Source organism: Schistocerca nitens, chromosome 2 (genome assembly GCF_023898315.1).
Source record: "Schistocerca nitens isolate TAMUIC-IGC-003100 chromosome 2, iqSchNite1.1, whole genome shotgun sequence".
NCBI classification, from domain to species: domain Eukaryota; kingdom Metazoa; phylum Arthropoda; class Insecta; order Orthoptera; family Acrididae; genus Schistocerca; species Schistocerca nitens.
This window is the reverse complement of record NC_064615.1, coordinates 296,869,809-296,884,914: the sequence shown is the minus strand read 5'-3', so window position 1 is coordinate 296,884,914 and position 15,106 is coordinate 296,869,809.

The window sequence follows — 15,106 nt, the reverse complement described above, 5'->3', positions numbered from 1 at the left end:
AAGTGTCATCACTTCTGTCTCTAAGCTGCTCGTAGGTTGTGTTCCAAAATATGTAGTGCTTTTACTCGATATTTATTATTTCACAGAGAAATATTACATCATCATCATCGTCATCATTATCATCTTTTCCATACCCCTCCTCCGGAAGTAAGTACCATCTTGACAGTGATGGCGATGCGGGGCTATCGGGGATAGCTTCTGAAACTAATATCAATAAATAAATAAATAACCTCAAAACAAAATGAAATTAGTTTTGTGCATCACATAGACAAAGAATCAGTTATGCACCGAATTTTCTGTGTATTAGCATACCCTGTCATAGATACCTTGCTATTTCGAGTCAGATAGTATCGCTTTTGTAATGATTCGCTTTTGTAATGAACCTCGCTTGTAGTTACCGGTACTCATAACTGCGACGAGCACTAAACAATACTACTTGTAAGCCGTATATTTAGGAATGAAGTACCATCGACATTAATGGAAAACGAAGATGATGTATAATTTGATCGATATTTCATGGCTGTAAGCTGTAGGGAATAGAATAATCGAATCAAGCACGTTTAATAGACTGAATCGAGGTCTCGTAAGCCATTAGCCGGCTGCCGAAATATTAATGGGTGAAGCACGTAACTGCCACCGTCACAACTTAGCAAAAGATTTGGCAGGGAGCCGAGAACTTTCAGGCCGTGTGTAAAATCGGTAAGCGAGTCTAAGGATTCCAGTCAGTTCCTTGTTGACCAGTCTGGTGCGGCAGTTGAAGATATCAAAGGCCAAACCTAAGTTTAAAATTTCACATTTAAGACATCGTTCAAGCATGAAAACCGTACAAACATGCAGTCTCTTGACCTTCGGACGGACCCCCGTATGGAAGATGTATAACTGACATAAGGAAGCACCGTCAAGATTTGAAAAACAGACAAATCATCTGGTCCGGATGGCATTCCTGTTAGATTTTAGAAGGAGTACTCCAGGGAATTGGTCCATCACCCCGCCTCTCTCTCTCTCTTTCTTTCTCGTCCAATACGAAGATCGAAACGAATGGTATAAAGGTTCAAATGGCTCTGAGCACTATGGGACTTAACTGCTGAGGTTATTAGTCCCCTAGAACTTAGAACTAGTTAAACCTAACTAACCTAACGACATCACAAACATCCATGCCCGAGGCAGGATTCGAACCTGCGACCGTAGCGGTCTTGCGGTTCCAGACTGCAGCGCCTTTAACCGCACGGCCACTTCGGCCGGCCTGGTATAAAGGAACGAAAGAAAGCGCGGGTCACTCCAGTATACAAGAAAGATGAAGGAACAGACCGCAAAATTACAGACCAATATCCCTAACTTCGGATTGCTCCCGAATCTTTGTACGTATTCTCAGTTCGAATATAATAAACATTCTTGAGGCTAAGCTGTTTATGTTGATGAATCAGCCTGATTTTAGAAAGCATCATTCGTTCAAAACTCGGCATGCCTTTATTTCACATGATATATCTAGAACTATAAAGGAAGGTAACAGGTGGATTACATATTCTAGATTTCTGGAAGGTACATGACACGATCTCCCATCGCAGCCCGTTAACGAAGGCACGAGCATATGTAACAGGCTCAGAGATACGAGAGTGGCTATATCCAACATGCAGCCCAGTGCAATTGGATAGCTGCTGTTCTCTTTATACTTAAATGATTTGGCGGGTCAGTAGTCTGCCGACGATGCAGCGGTCTACGATAAGTCATCAAAGCTGAGTGACTGTAGGAGGACACAAGACGATTTAGACAAAATTTCCATTTGGTGTGATGAATGGTCTCTAGCCTTAAATGCGGAAAAAATGCTGATGAGTAGGAATAATAAACCAGTAACTTTCAGGTGAAGTATTACTATCGTCCTGCTTACTTCACTGGTGGGATTGATCCGTTCCAGGTCATGTTGAAGAATTTCGGCGAATGGCTTCTAGATTTGTTACCTGTAAGTGCCATGGAGCTGCTTTCAGAACTCAAACAGAAGTCCTTGGAGGACGGTGTTCTTTCCTAGGAACTGTAAACACAAAATTTAGAGACCCTCATTTCAAGGTAACTACCAAACGACTCTACTGCAGCTAACATTAATTGCGCATAAGGACCACGAAGACCAAATACGAAAAAAGTAGACCTCATATGGAAGCGTCCAGACAGCATTTCTACCATCACTCTATTTATGATTAATTGTACATGGAGCCCATTGAACTTAAAGAATTCGAAACATGCAATGCCGTAGACGTATACAAAGAAAAAAAAAACTCTGATAATAACTTCTCTGTAATGCAGTAGAAACACGCATACATGAAAAGCAGGAAATACACCCTTCTCAAAGTTAGCTAATATCAACTCTGGCAGCTTGTAGGTGTAGGGTGGAGTTTCGATGTTTCTGTCGCTGGTTTCGAGTGGTTCTGCGAATTTTTTTTCTTGGCAGGATAACACCAGTTGTATGGTATCGTCAGTTTTCGCGGCGTATTGCGATTTTATGCCGTCCTTCTGTAGTGCTTTGCATATAGTTGTGTAATTAGGGCCTATCTTTGTGATTAATTACGCAATTAGGATCGATCTTTGCGTCAGTTTCTCGACCAAAATAAATAAAGTACACTAACCTAACCTTCCTCTCCCGCATCTAGGCAGGTTTCATGTGTTGGGGGTGCACTTGAGCATTCCGTCCAGGAGCACCAGGGTTCGAGTCCCAGAAAGGGCTCCGGCATTTTTTAATTTCCCATCAATTCCATGTGTGTCTGGTGGTTTAATTGTGTTAGGTGGGAGCACTTGGCCTTTCCACCCAGGAGGAGCAGGGTTCGAGTTCCAGAAAGGGTTTCTCTCTCTATGGCACAACCCGCTACGGTAATAACGACTAGAGAGTCACCACTTGCCGGATACACTGCGTGCGATCTTGTTGTTGTCTACTAACGATGCTTCTCTCTCTATGTCACAACCCGCTACGGTAATAACGATTAGAGAGGCACCACGTGCCGGATACATTGCGTGCGACCTTCGACTAACGATGCTTTGGAAGGGTGACGGTGTTATGAAAACATTTCATGTCTAGCGCGTATACGTAGGCGGGAGGGAGGGGGGGGGCGGGGGCGGGCGGGGGCGGGGGTGGGGGGGGGAGCGGGGAGGGGGCGGGCGGGGGCGGGCGGGGGCGGGCGGGGGCGGGCGGGGGCGGGCGGGGGTTGGTGACGGTATTTTGGAATGGTACCGACGTTGTCCCAATACTTACGATATTGTAGTGCATTCATGTCGGAAGGAACAGGCACTGCAGCCACTAGAACTGTTATGAAATACATGAAATGCATTCGCAGTTGCGAATATGGACATCCTTCGGCTGTATAATGGAAATGCGAGATTGAAAATTTGCGCCAGACTGCGACTCGAACCCAGATTTCCCGCTAGTTGCGAGCGGTCACCTTAACCACTTTGGCTATTCGGGCACACTTCACGGCGAGACCTAAACATCTATACGTCGTCCTGAAGGTTGTAGAACACTTGGACAACGACATATGGGAATCTGGATCTGGCCGTTCGCGACAAGTGTGAAATACGGATTCGAGTCCTAATCTGGCACAAATTTTCATGTCGTCATTTCATCACACAGCTGCAGCTAGTCCACATTCGCAACTGCGAATACATTCCATGTATTCAAGCTTCTGAAAGTCTTTATGGAAAGCAGCACCTCATACCAGGTGTGTCTGAAAAAGTTCGGTAGATGGTCTCACTGGATTGACAGAGATTGTGAACGGCAAACTGTGCGGTAATGAGCGGTATACATGTGGAGCTACGACTGCTGCTGTTGCAGAGGTGAACGCCGTTTTCGATAAGCAATTCACCTCCAGTATTCCTATCAAATTGGAGCAGCGCAGAGCTTACCATGCACCTTCAGGAGTGTGAAAAGTGGTGAACTGCACCCCACAGTAGTGACTCTACCATTAGCTTAGCGCATAGTTTGCCGTTCAGAATCTCTGCCAATCCCGTGAATCATAGTCAGTTAACGTTATCAGCATTCTAAAAGGGAACCGTGGTAGGGACTACTCTCTTTCCCGACTTTTTCAACTGCACTGAGACGCTTTTTATATATATAATAATTAGAGATTTTTGCGGTTGCTTTTCGAATTTTGCCCTTGTGTTTTTCGACAGTAAATCTGTGTAATCGCACATAGCACCTTCTATATCCGTAGAAATCAGGCCCTATAACCATTTTTTTTAAATTTATGTGAGTGGTACTTAGAGAGGTTGAGAATCTATTACATTATGTCCACTGCAGTCTCACTATTAGGGACAAAATATTAATTAGACAGAGTCAGATCTACACTGTACATAGTTTTACTGTGTAATAGCTGGAGGGTGGTCCTGTTACGTAGTATATTACCTGACAGAGAGAAGTAGCGGGTGGTATCCCACATTACGAAAAACAATTCCCACCAGAGACGTTTTGTAAAGATTCTACAGAATTCTGTTTGAGTAAACTTGGTCATAAATGTGATCAGGACTGTCAGTACTGAATATTGCATTCCGAAATGCTGTTGACTCAACACTAGTATCAGGCGTTTTCGACTAATTTTAAATGCCAGCTAGCCACATCCGTACTGACGCTAGGAGTGTTTTCCCATCAATGTATGTCTTTTCAGATAATCTCACGTGTAGAATGAGATTTTCATTCTGCAGCGGAGTTTGGAAGGTAGGAGGTGAGGTACTGTCGGAAGTAAAGCTGTGAGGACGGGGCGTGAGTCGTGCTTGGGTAGCTCAGTTGGTAGAGCACTTGCCCGCGAAAGGCAAAGGTCCCGAGTTCGAGTCTCAGTCCGGCACACAGTTTTAATCTGCCAGGAAGTTTCAATCTCACGTGTAGTAATTTCGCATGAAACGACTCCAGGCATTCCATAGTTACCACTCCTACCCCCACTCTTATTGACTGTAGATGTCTCTTACGCTAACAGTATTTAACTCCGTAAGATGAGTAACATGTTCACAGTGTATGACACAAAAGTTTTGCACGTATTCAACATTTGCATGTTTGGTGCAAAAATAGGAAGGCGGCATGCAGCAAACGTTAAATTCATGTGAAGTGTACTACAGACTTGGATCCATAAATGTTTAGCTTTTCAGCGCAACCGCTCGACTAAGGTAGGAGTAATGGATCTACAACCTGTATAGATGGTGATTTAGCTGCCCCTACCGCTGTCGTTTTATGCAACCTGCACTATGTCTGTATCAGGTACAGTATCAACGCAGACGACAGCAACGTAATCGATACAAGTTTCCTCTCAGAGCTTGGGCGACCGTTAGCAAACGGACCCATAGTGCAAAAATATAAGCAAAGATTGACGATGAATTACACAGTAGTTCTGGACAAACATCCAAGATGCACCTTACTTCTTCCACACTTATCCAACTGTCTTCAAATGGCTCTGAGCACTATGGGACTTATCATCTGAGGTCATCAGTCCCCTAGACTTAGAACTACTTAAACCTAACTAACCTCAGGACATCACACGCATCCATGCCTGAGGCAGGATTCGAACCTGCGACCGTAACAGCAGCGCGGTTCCGAAGTGAAGCGCCTAGAACCGCTCGGCCACAGCAGTCGGCAGCGGCAGTATACAGACTTTGGATGTCTCTGTTAATTTTATTCCGTTTACAGCACTTAATCTTCCGCACATGGTTCAGAAACGTTGCTTTGTAAAGTGTGTTCCATGATAGGAAATAACGAAATTAACGAGAGATATCAAAACGGGAAGTGAGAAAGTAACAAAATGGTTTAAATGGCTCTGAGCACTATGCGACTTAACGTCTGAGGTCATCAGTCGCCTAGAACGTAGAACTAATTAAACCTAACTAACCTAAGGACATGACACACATCCATGCCCGAGACAGGATTCGAACCTGCGACCGGAGCGGTCGCTCGGCTCCAGACTGTAGCGCCTAGACCCGCACGGCCACAACGGCCGGCAAGAGGAAGTAACAAGTTACTGGTATGTAAAGCAATGAAAAGATTAATATATGACTCGCTGCGTTAATGTGCTGAAGTAATTTAATAAACAAAATTTGTATCGTAGTCTAAAATGTCTTCGTGTACTTTACCTGTTATTATGCGACATTTCAACAATCCGCTTCACATCTCCATAGGGAACTGGCTGACATCATTCTGTCATGTGGAACTGCATAAGACGACATCGGTAGGCAGGTGATTGTCATTCATGACTTGCATTTTTATGTTTGTTGTCTGTGAGTAGACCGAGCTTTGTGTTTGTGTAAGAAGGAAAAGCGCCAATCAGTATTTGCCAGAATAGATGGCGACTGGACCACAGCCTTTAGAAACTGAGATCCATTGTTCGTCTATGTTGCTGTTCGCATTGATCCGGATCACATGGCTGTCATGCAGATATTGAATCAGTGGTTCAGGGAGGCCATATTAAAGCCATACGCTTTCTCAACAGCCCCTTGCGACAAGTATATTGACGATAGAGGAACTGTTCGTTCCGCCACATATGTTCGTACAGATACGTTGCGGCGATACAAAAAAATGGTTCAAAGGGCTCTAAGCACAATGAGACTTAACATCTGAGGTCATCAGTCCACTGAAACCTAACTAACCTAAGGACATCACACACATCCATGCCCGAGGCAGGATTCTAACCTGCGGCGGTAGTAACAGCGCGGTTCCAGACTGAAGCGCCCAGAACCGCTCGCCCAAAGTGGCCGGCGCGGCGAGACAAGTGCTGTATCATTTGAGAGATACAGAGGCTAGCAAGTTTGCCGGCATTTAATCCGTACTTGCGCCACGTCGTCATAACGCGCGTGTGCGTAGCATACAAGTACTGCGCCATAATTTGAGAATGAAATTAAAAATTAAAGTAGCTTTTTCCAAGTTTTCTCAGCATATGCTTCAGTATATTAATGTTTAAATTGTAAAATCTCAGAGTGATCGCATGAATATGTTTCCCTAAATTCATCGTTTTAAGATAAAATAAGTGGTGCTAAATAATAAAGCTAGAAAGCCAAAAACTGGTCAGAATGTGGAGATGTATGTCAAATTTAACTGTTACAAGTCTCAACTTGATTGGAGCAATATTTTGTTAAAAATCGGCGGTTTTACAAAAAATTGAAGGCTCTAACGAAATCATCGTATGTCATTGCTGGCCTGGAGGCCCCATCCAGGAAAGCTCGGCCGCCAAGTGCGAGTCTTATTTCAGTCGACGCCACATTGGGCTGCACGCGTGCCTGTGATGAGGATGAGATGATGATGACGACAACATAACAGTCAGTCCACGAGCGGTGAACATCTCCGACCCGGCCGGGAATCGAACCCCCCCGCTGCATGGGAGGCAAACACGATACCATACAGCTAAGCAGGCGGACATTGAAGGCTCTAAATATTAGAATCAGAAACATGCGTATGAAGCGTCAATCTGATATCAAAATCTTAACTATTTTGTCACGAGTTCCCGAGAGACTAGCATTAGCCATTTGCTACTATAGATGAAGTCTAGCATATGGTTCAAACAGCGTGGAGTAAGGTAACAGCACCTGCCAATCAAGCTCACCTCATGCAATTTTGTCATATGATGACATGATGGAGACCGTGGCTGTTGTTTGAAGACAAATGTTGATGGTGTTAGGACAGCAACCAGCCACAAATTTACTTTCAGTTCCTTTATTCAAAGGGTACCGTTACCGGTTTCGAATCGTTGTGATTCATCCTCAGACGGTTTACACGCTTTCTTTATGACATGTGGTGTGTTTTTTACAGATTAATTGTCCTAAAATATAAATAATACATAATTATAAACACGCCACACACAAATGGTTGCGTCACAGATTTTCGTTGCATGTGACTTACGTGAAACGTCGGTTTGTAGCGTTTGTTTTCATAACATTCAGATATAAACGCATTCCCACTGCATTCGTATTGTTGCACACGTCAATTGTTCTCACTGAACACTTTAGATTTGTCACTGAGAAGATTACTACCACGCACCACATGTTTTGATACATACAAAGAGCTTACAAACATATGAGTATCACAGATGCTATGATATATCGTAACATTTGACGATAATGTCCTCTGTTTGGAAAGGATCATATATTCATTTACGCACCTGTAATGCCTTTTACACTAGTACAGAGACATTGAATTTTTGAGTTGATATATATATATATATATATATAACTGTGTAGGTAAAATAGTATATTATTTAATTACATTTAGCATCATGACAATTATAGTAACATATAAATTTGCTACTTGATCTGCAAATAGGTATACTAAAAATATTTGCTTTGGAGGCAGGAAAGTAACCTTTAGTTAACAAAACAACTATTGTAACCCTAGGTTCTTCTACCTTTAACTTGCCAAATTACTTGTAATGATGCTACCCAACTCTGTCTGCAACATTTTATGATTCAGTTCCTGTGTCGCCTCTTGCTGTATACATTCTTAAGGGCATGCGCCTGCGCCTACTTTCCTTACTGACATCGACCCTGGTTCAGCTCGGAACTGTTTCGGCGGTCACTGCGTGCATCAGCTCGTCACGCCGTCGTTACGCCTGGGTTATCTATACAATATTTTCAATTTGCCCTTCTCCAGCCCTTCTTTTATCTCTATGACGCTCAAATTTGTAAGCAGCATTTTATCTAGGCTTGACCTTCGTTACCTATCGTACTATAATTCAACCTCCGCTTTTGAGATTTATTTTACCTACCTGGGTACCATAGGTTTTCATTACCTACACATGTAATTAGCTTTATACCTTTACATCCGTCTAAACTAAAGAGCCAAAGAAACTGGTACACCTGCCTAATATTGTGTAAGGCCCGCGCGAGCTCGCTGAAGTGCCACCACACGACGTGGCATGGACTCGACTAACGCGTGAAGAAGTGCTCAAGGGAACTGCAGGGCTGCAGGGCTGTCCATAAATCCGTAAGAGTACGAGGGGGCGGAGATCTCTTCTGACAGCACGTTGCAAGGCATCCCAGATATGCCAATAATTTTCATGTCTGGGGAATTTGTGGCCAGCGGAAGCGTCTAAACTCAGAAGAATCTTCGTAGAGGCACTCTGTAGCAGTTCTGGACATGTGGGATGTCTCTTTGTCCTGCTGGAATTTCCCAAGTCCGTCGGAATGCACAATGGACACGAATGGATGCAGTTGATCAGGCAGGGTGCTTACGTACGTGGCACCTGTCCATTACAGAGCCCAGGATCCATGGATTGATGAGGTTGTCTCCATACCCGTACACGTCCATCCGCTAGATACAATCTGAAACGAGACTCGTCCGACCAGGCAACATGTTCCCAGTCATCAACAGTCAAATCTCGGTGTTGACGGGCTCAGGCTAGTCGTAAAGCTTTGTGTCGTGCAATCATCCAGGGTACATGAGTGGGACTTCGGCTCCGAAAGCCCATATCGGTGATGTTTTGTTGATTGGTTCACACTCTGGCACTTGTTGATGGCCCAGCACTGAAATCTGCAGGAATCTGCGGAAGGGTTGCACTTCCGTCACGTTGAATGATTCTCCTCAGTCGTCGTTTGTTCCGTTCTTGCAGGGCCTTTTTCGGGCCGCAGCGATGTCGGAGATTTGATGTTTTACCGGATTCCTGGTATTCACGGTACACTCGTCAAATGGTCGTACGGGAAAATCGCCACTTCATCGCTACCTTGGAGATGCTGTGTCTCCGACTATAACACCATGTTCACTTAAATCTTGATAAGCTGCCATTGTAGCAGGAGTAACCGATCTAACAACTGCGCCAGACACTTGTCTTATATACTTGTTGTTTACATATCTATGTATTTGAATACACATGCCTACACTAGTTTCTTTGGCGCTTCAGTGTAGTTCACCGCATTTTCATTGTCCTTGGATTCCGTTATCGGAATGAAGTTCCCTGCATTCCACGATCTTTAACTTGACTACCGACCTCTCAAAAAAATGGTTCAAATGGCTCTGAGCACTATGCGACTTAACTTCTGAGGTCATCAGTCGCCTAGAACGTAGAACTAATTAAACCTAACTAACCTAAGGGCAGCACACACATCCATGCCCGAGGCAGGATTCGAACCTGCGACCGCAGCGGTCGCTCGGCTCCAGACTGCAGCGCCTAGAACCGCACGGCCACTCCGGCCGGCACCGACCTCTCAGACAGTTAAGAAATTTTATTACAATTTCTACGCGCTATCGTTTGAAGTAAGTATGAAATACATGTGAATACATGATTGTCATTTTATATGCTTTCGTATCCAGTTCAACTACGTTTTAACAGGAGCAGGATCTTTGTAAGTTTTGCTCTTGTTTACATACAGAAGTATCGCTGAAGATGTTGCTCTAACGCCATGAAACTAGCTGGATCATAGGCAAATATTATAATGCAGTCAAGTGGTGTTTTTCATCTCGATACAATTCTGCAGCTGTGGATACTCTCAATAAAAAAAATTCTGTAAATTTTTTTTGACAGCTATTCTCGCTAGCTAAGCAATTCTGATGTCAAGTAGAGTATAAATACAGATGTTTGGCGAAGGAATGCAGCACCATCGAGTTGAATGTTTTGCGAAACGTCGTTCGATTGGCAACGCTGAGTACCGTGGGGTTCAAAATGGCGGCAACGCAGACCGGCAGCTGTTCCTCGATATAACGGCAACTGAGGACGTGCAGCACGCACAGTGCGTACAGCTGCGTGGCGGGCCGTTTAGTTCGGCGGCGCCTGTCGCGTGCTGTCGACACATTGCGGCGTGCGCGACGCGAATTTACGGCGTCTCGGAGAGAGCGCGGTGGACGCGAGCCAGCCGAGCTGTCAGCGGCTGTGGTGAACGGCTGCAGGCAGCAACACTGGCGACTGAAAAGAAACAGAACCTGCCGGCAGCTGTAGCGAGGCCAGGCAAAACACTGTACGACCAGGGTTTCTGCCAAAGAGTGGTATCAGAGCAATATTACATAAAAATTTAATTTGGACCTAACACAGAACAATCAGAAGCTCTTTACGTCCTACAGAAACGTAAATAACTCTTTCATCTGGAAAAAAATAAAACAAATAAAAACTTGTAAAAAAGCTTCTAAAGGGTCGTTATACACCGAAGAGCCAAAGAAACTGATACACATGCCTAATATCGTGTAGGGCTCCCGCGAGCACGCAGAAGTGACGCGACACGACGTAGCATAGACTCAACTAATGTCTGAAGTAGTGCTGGACGGAATTGACACCATGAATTCTGAAGGGCTGCCCACAAATCTGTAAGAGTACGAGAGGCTGGAGATCTCTCCTGAACAGCACATTGCAAGGCATCCCAGATGTGCTCAATAATGTTCATGTCTGGGGAGTTTGGTGGCCAGTGCATCACTCAGAAGAGTGTTCCTGGAGCCACCATGTAGCAATTCTGGACGTGTGGGGTGTCGCATTGTCCTGCTGGAATTGCCCAAGTCCGTCGAAATGCGCACAATGGGCATGAATGGATGCAGGTGATCAGACAGTATGCTTACGTACGTGCCAAGTCATATCTAGACGTATCAGGGATCGCAAATCACTCTAACCGCACACGCCCCACACCATTACAGAGCCTCCGCCAGCTTGAACAGTCCCCTGCTGACTTGCAGAGTCCATGGATTCATGAGGTTTTCTCCATACTCGTACACGTCCATCCGCTCGATACAGTTTGAAACGAGACTCGTCCGACCAGGCAACATGTTTCCAGTCATCAACAGTCCAATATCGCTGTTGACGGGCCTAGAAGAGGCGTAATGCTTTGTGTAGTGCAGTCATCAAGGGTACACGAGTGGGCCTTCGGCTCCGAAAGCCCATATCCATCATGTTTCGTTAAATGGGTCGTACGCTCACACTTGTTGATGGCTGAGCATTGAAACCTGCGGCAGTTTTCCGAACGGTTGCACTTCCGTCACGTTGAACGATTCTCTTTAGTCGTTGTTTCTCCCGTTCTTGCAGGATCTTTTTCCGGCTGCAGCGATGTCGGAGATTTGATGTTTTGCCTGATTCCTGATATTCACGGTACATTCCTGAAATGGTCGTACGGGAAAAGCCCTGCATCACCGCTACCTCGGAGATGCTGTCGTGCGCCGACTATAAGACCACGTTCAATTTCACTTAAATCGTGATAACTTGCCATTGTAACAGCAGTAACCGATCTAACAACTGCGCCAGACTCTCCTACATCTACATCTTCATCCATACTCCGCAAGCCACCTGACGGTGTGTTGCGGAGGGTTGTTGTTTATATAGGAGTTGCTGACCGTAGCGCCATATTGTGCCTGTTTACATATCTCCGTATTTGAATACGCATGCCTACACCAGTTCCTTGGCGCTTCAGTGTAATTAAAGTGCATCCATTCATGCCCATTGTGCATTCCGACGGACTTGGGCAATTCCGGCAGGACAAAGCGACACCCCAGGCGTCCAGAATTGCTACAGAGTGGCTCCAGGAACACTCTTCCGAGTTTAAACAGTTTCACTGGCCACCAAACTCCACAGACATGAACATTATTGAGCACATGTGGGATGGCTTGCAACGTGCTGTTCAGAACAGATCTCCACCCCTCGTACTCTTATGGATTTGTGGACAGCCCTGCAGGATTCATGGTGGCAATTCCGTCCAGTACTACTTCATACATTAGTCGAGTCTATGCTACGCGACACTTCTGTGTGCTCGCGGGAGCCCTACACGATATTAGGCAGCTGAACCAGTTTCTTTGGCTATTCAGTGTATAAGCTTTTGTACAAGTTTCTATTTTTTTGTTTTTTTTTTCAGATGAAAGAGTTATTTGCCTTTCTGTAGGACGTAAAGAGATTCTGATGCTTCTGTGTTATGGCCTTTCATTATGGTATGGCAGCGAAACTTAGTAGATATGCTAAAGCACTAATGTGGAACTGATTTACACTGAAAAAAAATAGTTCCACCTTTGGCCACCAGGTGAAAGCATGGCGGTGCACAGCATCTCGTCGACGTCTCCAATGTTCATATTGAAAAAACTGTGTAAATGACGTAGAATGACAAAATCAACGTCTCACCTTTCTCACTTGCTTGATCTTTTCTGCCACGTCCCGTTCCTAACCCATTACATATGGAAACATTTCTAAACATTTATCTAGCATTCATGGCGTCAGATTTTAAACTAGTGCCCAAAATTGGAACTAACCTTTTTCAGGCGTAAATCGGTTCCTCAATAACACATTAGGTTGGTTGGTTGTTTTGTTGGAGGGGACCAAATAGCAAGGTCATCGGTCCAGGCAGTAACACAGTAGAGTATCTACTAAGTTTCGCTGCCATACGGTAGTTATAGCCCATATTGCACCTCTCCGAGCAGCCGACCTTCAATTATAACCATTTGGTACTTTTTAGTAGTCGTTTTCATCGATATTTTTCTACAAGAACTTTCTCAGGAACGCTAAGAGCCCAAGAAGGTGACGAACGATTAAGTTCGACATATCTGTGACATTTGGCGTTTCGATCATATTTCACCGTATTATGCACAGCTATCCTGCCTAAGTGCGAAAGTGCGACCTTAACGCAGTTGTACCTTAACGCTGTTGTCTAACGAATACTCGTTCCCATTAGAGGAAAACTCTTCCCCTATCACTGAGTCACATAGCCACCTTCTTTACGTCCTTTTCAGTAGCACGAACACTACTCTGAAACGATCCCCCTCGCTATATTAGAGAGCAGCTGAACAGAGAGCTGCAGCTTCAAAAGACAGCTATTGACCCACTCCCGAAACAGCAGTAATCTCACCCGTTTGCTTTTATGCACACCCTTACCTCACTGCAAGAAACTATCCTCGTTTCCCACTAGACGCTGCATCGGACAGTTCACCTAAATGTCTCTCTCACAGTTCTTTACATCATACCGAAGTTGTACATCCTTGCTCTTGCCCACATTTACATTTTCTTCTGTCACTGACCCTATTATTATTATTATTGTTATTATTATCATTACTAGTAGTAGTAGTAGCAATATTGGTAGTAGTAATGCTACTATTATTAGTTTCCAGGCACTACTGTTATTACAAACTCTCTTAGATACTTGTAGCTCATACTTCTATTATTGCCGTTGTTGAAACTATTTATTTTCATTATTTAACGAAGCCGTGATGGAAAAAGATTTATATGTGTGAGACGCTGGTCCAGTGTAATAGACATCTTAAATGGCGTACTCTTGAATATTTTTGCATCTTTTATCAACATTCCACGAGCGTATTAAGGGCGGCGGCGCCGTTTTTTCCGAGAGCCTGAAAACTATTTCTTTGGCCAGCCAGAAAGCGATGGAGAACATACTGACCATATACCCCAGTCTACAGGTCCACATTCTTGTCCAGCCCGCTGGAAGAAATATTTCTATTCTCTATTTACTTAGCCGGTTCAGGAGGTATGATTATAAATGAAGATTTTGAGTTGTAATTGATAGATACATTTGATCAACTTTCACACGCATAATGTTCCTGACGATTATACTAATAATAAATGTCTCTTTTCTGAACAGCACTATGAGCAGTTCAGAGGCGACTTCTACGGTAAGTTCCCATTAAATGGTCTTTCAGCTTGACTTCTGATAATCAAAAGAATTGCTCGTCATGAAAGTGGAAAATAATTGTCTCCACATGCCAAGCGGTTCTGTTAACATTGCGGGCGGCACACGAACAGTTACTTCAGCGAAATCTAAGCGCCGGCCGTGGTGGCCAAGCGGTTAAAGGCGCTACAGTCTGGAACCGCGCGACCGCTACGGTCGCAGGTTCGTATCCTGCCTCGGGCATGGATGTGTGTGATGTCCTTAGGTTAGTTAGGTTTAAGTAGTTCTAAGTTCTAGGGGACTGATGACCTTAGAAGTTAAGTCCCATAGTGCTCAGAGCCATTTGAACCATTTTTGGCCGGCCGCGGTGGTCTCGCGGTTAAGGCGCTCAGTCCGGAACCGCGCGACTGCTACGGTCGCAGGTTCGAATCCTGCCTCGGGCATGTATGTGTGTGATGTCCTTAGGTTAGTTAGGTTTAAGTAGTTCTAAGTTCTAGGGGACTGATGACCTTAGAAGTTAAGTCCCATAGTGCTCAGAGCCATTTGAACCATTTTTGGCCGGCCGCGGTGGTCTCGCGGTTAAGGCGCT